This window comes from Tachyglossus aculeatus, chromosome 6 (genome assembly GCF_015852505.1).
Source record: "Tachyglossus aculeatus isolate mTacAcu1 chromosome 6, mTacAcu1.pri, whole genome shotgun sequence".
NCBI lineage: Eukaryota > Metazoa > Chordata > Mammalia > Monotremata > Tachyglossidae > Tachyglossus > Tachyglossus aculeatus.
Genome location: NC_052071.1, coordinates 42,487,246 through 42,496,917, shown reverse-complemented (window position 1 = coordinate 42,496,917; position 9,672 = coordinate 42,487,246). Strand labels below are relative to the sequence as shown.

Genomic DNA, 9,672 nt, shown 5'->3' with positions numbered 1-9,672 from the left:
TCCAATGGGGGCTCCATCTACCCGTATTGCTTGTAATAATAATCGTGCTGCTTATTACGTTCCTATTTATGCCAAGCACTGTGCTCACGTGCTGGGCTACATATAATCAGATATGTATGCATTGATTTACACTAATTTATATTTATGTCTGTTAATCCGTTGATCTAGCTGCTATCATGAATTGTTTTTTCTCCTGCTCTGAGTTTTTGTAAATAATTTCTTTCTTATTTCTACCATTAGGGTAGAAACTGGTGTCTGGAAGCCCAGTAGACATTCAACATACATAACTACTAGATTGTTTAGGGGCAGTCACTGGCAAGATTTTCACAGTCAACTTCATTGTCTTTTTTGTTATTGTTTTTTTTGGTTAATGTTATCTGTTAAGTCCTTATTATGTGCTAGGCACTGTACTAGCACTGGGGCAGATACAAACACAGTTTGTTTCTGTGAGTTTCTCAAGCTGCTACAAATGTGTTCACCGAATCATCATTAAATTATCATTTTTATCATTCCAGTTTTGAATTAGGCATTAAATACATAGGATTTCGGTGGGGCAGTTTCAATTCTGGAAATTCAAAGCAGTAGCTTCTCTTGAGTCCCTGATGCAACCCGCATTGTATTTACTTGCAGTGCATTCCTAGGTGTGCATTTTTCTTGTGGAACTTAAAATACCCCATGGTAATAAATGAAATCCAGGTAAGCGGAATGTGTTTGGAACATATCACCAAATTTGAATCTGTTTTCTTTGAAATATTATCCCCTTGAGGGCAAAAACTCCTCACCCTGGGCTTCAAGGCTGTCCATCACCTCACCCCCTCCTACCTCACCTCCCTTCTCTCCTTCTCCAGCCCAGCCCGCACCCTCTGCTCCTCTGCCGCTAATCTCGTCACCATTAGGCCTCGTTCTCGCCTGTCCCGCTGTCTACCCCCGGCCCGCGTCCTCCCCCTGGCCTGGAATGCCCTCCCTCTGCCCATCCGCCAAGCTAGCTCTCTTCCTCCCTTCAAATCCCTACTGAGAGCTCACCTCCTCCAGGAGGCCTTCCCACACTGAGCCCCCTCCTTCCTCTCCGCCCCCATCCCCCCCGCCTTACCTCCTTCCCCTCCCCACAGCACCTGTATATATGTATATATGTTTGTACGTATTTATTACTCTATTTATTTTATCTGTACATATTTATTCTATTTATTTTATTTTGTTAATATGTTTTGTTTTGTTCTCTGTCTCCCCCTTCTAGACTGTGAGCCCGCTGTTGGGTAGGGACCGTCTCTATACGTTGCCGACTTGTACTTCCCAAGCGCTTAGTACAGTGCTCTGCACACAGGAAGCGCTCAATAAATACGATTGAATGAATGAATGAACAACGTAGTCAAGTTGGACACAGTCCCATATGAGGCTTACAGGCTTAATCGCAGTTCTACAGATGAGGTAACCGAGGCCCAGAGAAATGAAGTGACTTGTCTAAGGTCACACAGGAGACAAGTGGTGGAGATGGGATTAGAACCCAGGCCCTTCCAACTCCCAGGCTCACACTCTATCCACTAGGCCACACTCTCCGTCTCCTGTTTCTGCTTCTTTGTTTAAAAATCTAGTAATACCGCCCAACTAGAAAATTCTAGATTACGTGCACAAAATGGAGGAAATCCAGCACAACTCTCTACTTGTTTAGGTGGAAGTGATTGAGCAATAACATCTCTGATCTTATAGGGGAAACCTGGTAGGTGGAAATTAGACTACTTTGTAATATGAATCGCTATTTCAGACTGGTCTAGATAAATGCATTTATTGCTTTGATTTCATTTCCTTCGAAGAAGGAAATTTCTAAGATTTACCTCAAAATTACTGTCTTGAAATAGTCTCCTTCAAACAGAAAATGTGATTTTCTTCAACTTATTAAAAATTGTGTTGTAATCATTCCCTGTCAGCTGCCTCTTCCACCAAGTCTTCAATAATTTCATCTTTAGACACTGTGAACCAATCCATCACAATGTAGGACTTACATCTTTTAAATTGACTTCAGTCTATCGATCAGTCTTATTTATTGAGAACCTACTGTGTTCAGAACATTGGAAGAGTGCAATAGAGTAAGCAGGCGCTTAGTACAGTGCTCTGCACACAGTAAGGGCTCCATAAATACAATTGAATAAATGAATGAATGAAAGACATGATCTCTGCCCTCGGAGAGCTTTCAATGTAAAGGGAGCGATGGATACTAAAAGAAATTTCGGGGAGGGAAAGCAATTGAGTATAAGGATTTGAATTTAGGATTTATCTAGGTGCTTAGAGGGCAGGACTAAATGCACAATGGGGAGGGAAAATATGCTGGGGAGAAGAGGGATTAGTTAAGGAAGCCTTCTTTGAAGAGATGAGATTTTAGGCTCGTTCTCATTTATATCAAACATTTGTTTATCACAAAAAAAGTTCTTGGTAAATGTTTAAGAGTTTCGAATATTTAATGAAAATGTGTTTTAGATTGGGTTTAGAGATTCAAATCATCTATGAAGAGAAAATCTGTCTTTTATTAAAGCCATGACTGGAATTAATTAGTTTTTTGCTTAGAGGATTCAATCCCCAACAAAACCATAATGGACTTTGCAAGTCTCTTTAAAATATTTTCCTGTTTACAAGGAAGATGCTCAATTTGCCTGTCCTTTCCCCAGTTGAAAGGAATAAGATTTTTTTTTGTAGCAGGTAAAGAGCAATAGAATTCCACCTAACAGTCTTTTATGCAGAGCACAAACTAGAGAACTAAAATACCGCTCCTTCTACATGTCATTCTATTTGGTCTTTGAATGGTGCAAATGATTTCAATTGGATAAACCACACTGGGTTGTGTTGCAGACGTCTTTATACTCAACAAAGCTCAGAGGCAGATTGCCTTGGCTTTTGGTCTCTTGATTAACTATCCAGGATCTACAATCTAGACTTTGTATCCCAGGGGTAATATGAAGCATCATTTTTTTTCCTGAATGATTTGATTCTTCTCTCAATATGAGCAAATTTTCTTTAAATAGATGTCACTGGTTGGTAGATAATAGGTCAGTATATCAGAACCTGTACTTTGCTAAATCTGAAGCAGCAGCATCTAGTGGAGCATCTAGTGGCATGGCTCAGTGGAAAGAGCCCGGGCTTTGGAGTCAGAGGTCATGGGTTCAAATCCCGGCTCCGCCAGTTGTCAGCTGTGTGACTTTGGGCAAGTCACTTCACTTCTCTGGGCCTCACTTCCCTCACCTGTAAAATGGGGATGAAGCCTGTGAGGCCCCCATGGGACAACCTGATTACTTTGTACCTCTCCAGCGCTTAGAACGGTGCTTTGCACATAGTAAGTGCTTAATAAATGCCATCATTATTATTATTAAATGGCATGGAAAGGGAAATAGAGTGTCTACGTTCTAATCCTAGCTTAGCCACTGGATGACAGTGTGACTTTGATCAAGTCGCTTAATCCCTCTGTGCTTCAGTCCAGCGCTTAGACCAGTGCTTGGCACATAGTAAGCACCTAACAAATACCATCATTACTATTCATCAGTAAAATGGGGAAAAGATTCCAACCTCTCCTAATCTAACAAAAGCAATATTGTACCCTAGCTCACACTCTTCATTTGTGTCTAGCTCACCTCCAAGCTGTACTTTGTTTGAGGCTCTTCCCTCTCCGATCCACTGTGCCCAACTTTCCCTCTCCTTGGAAGCTCCTCCTCCTTTAAATTTGTTACCGGAGCTTCAGGGTGGCTTAGTGGGTAGAGCACAGGCCTGGGAGTTGGAAGGACCTGAGTTCTAATCCCAGCTCCACCACTTGTCTGCTGTGTGACCTTGGGTAAGTCACTTCACTTCTCTGGGCCTCAGTAACCTCATCTGTAAAATGGGGATTAAGACTGGTAGCCCCATGCGGGACATGGACTCTGTCCAATCTAATTACCTTGTATCTACCCCAGCGCTTAGTACAGTGCCTGGTACATTGTAAGTGACAAACAAATACCATTTAAAAAAAAAATAAGAGTTCCCTCTCCACCTTCAAAGCCCTCCAAAATATCACTTCCTCCAGGAGGCATTCCTGGACTAATCCCCTGATCAGATTAACCATTGTATACTTTTACTAATGATGGGTATTTCCGTTTATTTATGTATCCACTCATTCCTTCTAGACTGTAAACTCCTTGTTAAGTGTTAAGCTGAGTGTGTGAGCCACAAGCAGATGTTGAAACTGGAAGGGGAGTAGAGAATTTACTCCCTCAAGAAAAGGAAAGGGATAGAGAGAATCATCTGCCCCTAATGATGCTCCCTAAAAGCAGCTTGCCAGCACTCGCCAGGAGTTTCAAAAACCAGCAAGGCCTAGCAGAAAGAGAACAGGCCTGTGAGTCAAACGACTTAAGCTCCAACCCCACTCTGCCACTTGCTTGCTGCATCACCCTGGTCAAGTCATCAGCTTTCCTGGGCCTCAGTTTCCTCCTTGCAAAATGGGGTTGCAATACCTGTTGGCCCTCTTTTCTTTTTACGGTACGTGTTAAGCGTTTGCTATGTGCCAGGCACTGTACTAAGCGCTGGGCTAGGTATAAGATAATCAGGTTGAGACACAGTCCCCATCCCACATGGGGCTTACGCTCTTAATCCCCATTTTACGGATAAGGGAACCGAAGCACAGAGAAGTTGAGGGACTTGCCCAATGCCACCCAAGGGACAAGTGGCAGGGCCGAGATTAGAATCCAGGTCCTCTGACTCCCAGGGCCTGGGCTCTTTCCTCTAGGTCACACTGATTCTCCCGCTTCACTCATTCATTCAATCGTATTTATTGAGCGCTTACTGTGTGCAGAGCACTTCCTTAGACTGTGAGCCCCCTTAGATCCCATCTTACCTCATCATCTTGTACCTATCGCTGTGCTTGGTACATAAGAAGCACTTAGTGTGGCTCAGTGGAAAGAGCCCGGGCTTTGGAGTCAGAGGTCATCTGTTCAAATCCCGGCTCCGCCACTTGTCAGCTGTGTGACTTTGGGCAAGTCACTTCACTTCTCTGTGCCTCAGTTACCTCATCTGTAAAATGGGGATTAAGACAGTGAGCCCCATATGGGACAACCTGATCACCTTGTAAACTCCCCAGCGTTTAGAACAGTGCTTTGCACATAGTAAGCGCTTAATAAATACCATCATTATTATTAAATGCCACCGATTAGGACCCTCCAACAGGGCTGTCTGTCCCCCTGCCTGCCCCGCCATGCTACGCCGGACAGAAAACCCCTCTTCCTACCCATCCTAGCAGCTACAGGAACTCCCACCTCTTGACTTTTCTCTTGCTAATTTCTAAATCCCCATCTTCAGAACTGTAGGACTAGTGGATTTTTTGAGGGCCAACTGAGTGCAAGACACTTTTCATTCATTCATTCATTCATTCGATCGTATTTATTGAGCGCTTACTGTGTGCAGAGCACTGTACTAAGCGCTTGGGAAGTACAAGTTGGCAACATATAGAGACGGTCCCTACCCAACAGTGGGCTCACAGAAGCAAACAATCAAGCTGTAGTATTTATTGACGGCTTCTTAAGTGCAGAGCACTACGCTAAATACTTGGGAGAGTAATAATAATAATAATAATGATGGCATTTATTAAGCGCTTACTATGTGCAAAGCACTGTTCTAAGTGCTGGGGAGGTTACAGGGTGATCATGTTGTCCCACGGGGGGCTCACAGTCTTCATCCCCATTTTACCGATGAGGTAACTGAGGCCCAGAGAAGCTAAGTGACTTGCCCAAAGTCACCCAGCTGACAATTGGGGGAGCCGGGATTTGAACCCATGACCTCTGACTCCAAAGCCCATGCTCTTTCCACCGAGCGACGCTGCTTCTCTAGCCACGCTGCACGTTCCCTGCCCACAAGGTGCTTATGATCTAGAGGGGGAGATGGATTTAAAATAAATTATGGATACGTACATAAGTCCCCTCTCAGGGTCTCACCTGAAGGGTTTCCAGTCCTCTACCAGTCTCGACTACGGGAGGGAAAGTTAAGCAGGGGCCTACCCGTTCCATTCCTAGCTTGGCCGGTGGCTAGTGAGTGGAAGGCAATCTGCTACAAGTCAAAACTCAACTGTGCTGGGCAGCAGTGGCACAGGAGAGAGTCGAGGGTGGAGACTCAAGTTTACTGTGTGGAAGGAAGCCATGGTAAATTACTTCCATATTTTTACCAAGAAGACTCTATAGATCCACTACCAGAACGATTGCAGATGGAAGTGGGGCGTCCTGGGAGAGATGTGTCCATGGCGTCGCTATGGGTCGGAGTCGACTCGATGGCGTAAGACAAGACAATGTACATAAAAGTTCTGTGGGCCTGAGGGTGGGGTGGATACCGGGAGCTTAAAGGATACAGATTCCTGTGCATAGGCGATAGAGCAGCGTCGCTCAGTGGAAAGAGCGTGGGCTTTGGAGTCAGAGGCCATGGGTTCAAATCCCGGCTCCCCCAATTGTCAGCTGGGTGACTTTGGGCAAGCCACTTAACTTCTCTAGGCCTCAGTTACCTCATCGGTAAAATGGGGATGAAGACTGTGAGCCCCCCGTGGGACATCTCCCCCTTTTAGACTGTGAGCCCACTGTTGGGTAGGGACTGTCTCTATATGTTGCCAATTTGTACTTCCCAAGCGCTTAGTACAGTGCTCTGCACATAGTAAGCGCTCAATAAATACGATTGATGATGATGATGATGATAAAGGAGAGGGAGAAGGGGAAATGAGCGTTTAGTTGGGGAAGTCCTCTTGGAGGAGATGTGGTTTGAAATATGGTTTTGAAGGTGGGGAGAGTGATGGTTTTGAATTTGGATTTGAAGGAGGAGGGAGTCCAGACTAGAGGGAGGACAGGGATAAGAGTCAGCGGTGAGATGGATGAGATCGAGATACAGCGAGGAGGTGGAATTAGAGGAGAAAAGTGTGGGGGCTGGGTTGTACTAAGACACAATCCCTGCCCACAAAGATTGCAGTCTCTTAAAGCCCTTTCACTTATCTGGGTTTGTTTTCCAAATGTCCACATTTATCATCACTGTTTCTAGAGGAAACCCTGTCCCCATTCTCTTTTTCCTTCTCCGAATGTACATGTGGCATTTTTTTCCAAGTACGGCCAAGGTTCATTTGCTGAATGGAAATCGCCCGGAGTTTGGACAAGGTAATATCACATTAAATATTGGAGTAGCAATATCTGTGGTTCCCAAAACATGTACTTGGCCCGCTTCTGTGAAAAATGTGGTCTTTCCCAAAATGTTGGCTCGTTTGGGTCCAGGGCATCAGCATTCCGTGTGATCTCAAGTTCAAACTCCTCCGTGCCAAACAGAAAAGCTTGTTGGTTCAATCCCCCTCGCCCGAGGTTTGGAAAGTGGGCCCAGGCAAGGCCTGGAAGCACTAGCTATGGGAGGAATTTGGAATTTGATCATAATCCACTTTGGAGAATTCAGGCCATGTCTCTGTCATTTGAGGAGGCAAAAAAAAAAAAGGATGCTGATATTTTGAATGGCACTTAGGTACAGCACTCTGACCGTGAGTGAAGAAGTTGTTTCTTAGCTGGGCAGAGGCAGAACAGGATGGGAATGGAGAGGAAGAAGGAAAGAGGAAGGAGCGGAATTGAGAAAGGAGAGAAGAGGAAGGAAAGGAGGGAGGGAAAACATCAGGATTTGGAAAAAGGTAGTGAATCAGGAAAAAAATAAAGGTTTCCTTGCGTCGAAGATAGGAAGAGACCAGGAGAGACAATCAAACCTGGACACAGGAAGAAGAAAAGAGGGGAATGGGAATAAAATGAGTGACTACAAAGAGAGAGGGAAAAAAATGTGGAAAGAACAGAGAAAAATGCTTCTAAAGGAACCGGGATAATTCTGATTCCAATTTGGGATGTGTCCTGTATTGGGAATATGAAAACCTTTCCTGAGATTACACTGCCACTTAGTGGTCAGCCTTAACCCAATAAATCAGTTTTAAAATCCTATTTATTGAGCACTTACTATGTGCAGAACACTGTACAAAGCGCTTGGGAGAGTATAACACAACAGAATTAGCACACAAAATCCCTGCCCATAAGGAGTTTACAGTCTAGAGGAATAGACAGACACTAATATAAAAAATAATTTATAATATATAATTTAAAGATATGTACATAATAATAATGGTACTTGTTAAGCACTACCTGTGTGCCAAGCACTGTACTAAGCGCTGGGGTGGAGACAAGCAAACCGGGCTGGACACAGTCCCTGTTCCACATGGGGCTCACAGTCTCAATCCCCATTTTACGGATGACATAACTGAGGCCCAGAGAAGGGAAATGTCTTGCCCAAGTTCACACAGCAGACATATGGCAGAGCCGGGATTAGAACCCATGACCTGGTGACACCCGGGCATGGGCTCTATCCACTAGACCACACTGCTTCTAATTGGGTTAGGGGTCGGGCCAATTTCTAGACTGTGAGCCCACTGTTGGGTAGGGACTGTCTCTATTTATTTTACTTGTACATATTTACTATTCTATTTATTTTGTTGATGATGTGCACTTAGCTTTAGTTCTATTTGTTCTGATGACTTGACACCTGTCCACATGTTTTGTTTTGTTGTCTGTCACCCCCTTCTAGACTGTGAGGCCGGTGTTGGGTAAGGACCGTCTCTATATGTTGCCAACTTGTACTTCCCAAGCGCTTAGTACAGTGCTCTGCACACAGTAAGCACTCAATAAATACGATTGATTGATTGGGGCAAATATCAAATCTAGGCTATCGTAATTATTAATAATAATCAATCTGTCAATCAGTCGATGGTATTTGAGCTCTTACTATGCGCAGAGCACTTTACTAAGCGCTTGGGAGAGTACAATACAATGGTGTCATCCTTGACTCCTCTCTCTCATTCAACCCACATATTCGGTCTATCACTAAATCCTGTAGGTTCGACCTTCACGGTATTGTTAAATTCCGCCCTTTCCTCTCCATCCAAACCTCTGCCATGTTAATCCAAACACTTATCCTATCTCTCCTTGATTACTGAATCAGCTTCCCTGCTGATCTCCCGGTCTCCTGTCTCTCCCGCCTCCAGTCCATACTTCGCTCTGCTGCCCAGATCAGTTTTCTACAAAAACGTTCAGTCCATGTCTCAATCAATCAATCAATCAATCGTATTTATTGAGTGCTTACTATGTGCAGAGCACTGTACTAAGCGCTTGGGAAGTACAAATTGGCAACACATAGAGACAGTCCCTACCCAACAGTGGGCTCACAGTCTAAAAGGGGGAGACAGAGAACAGAACCAAACATACCAACAAAATAAAATAAATAGGATAGAAATGTACAAGTAAAATAAATAAATAGAGTAATAAATATGTACAACCATATATACATATATACAGGTGCTGTGGGGAAGGGAAGCAGGTAAGATGGGGGGCTGGAGAGGGGGACGAGGGGGAGAGGAAGGAAGGGGCTCAGTCTGGGAAGGCCTCCTGGAGGAGGTGAGCTCTCAGCAGCAGGAGGTGAGCTCTCAGCATGTCTCCCCACTCCTCAAGAAGCTCCAGTGGCTGCCCACCCTCCTCCCCCTTTAAAGCCGTCAATCACCTTGCTCCCTCTTAGCTCATTCATTAATTCATTCAATTGTATTCATTGAGCGCTTACTGTGTGCAGAGCACTGTACTAAGCGCTTGGGAAGTACAAGTTGGCAACATATAGAGACGGTCCCTA

At 44.4% G+C, this 9,672-nt stretch overlaps 1 non-coding gene across 1 annotated transcript; it reads left to right on the top strand.

Annotated features, from left to right (window-relative positions):
* The first annotated feature begins 5,921 nt into the window (after positions 1-5,921).
* LOC119930230 lies at positions 5,922-6,059 on the top strand. The gene has a single exon (XR_005451717.1). It is a non-coding gene; the product is annotated as a small nucleolar RNA SNORA7 (small nucleolar RNA).
* The last annotated feature ends 3,613 nt before the right edge of the window (positions 6,060-9,672 follow it).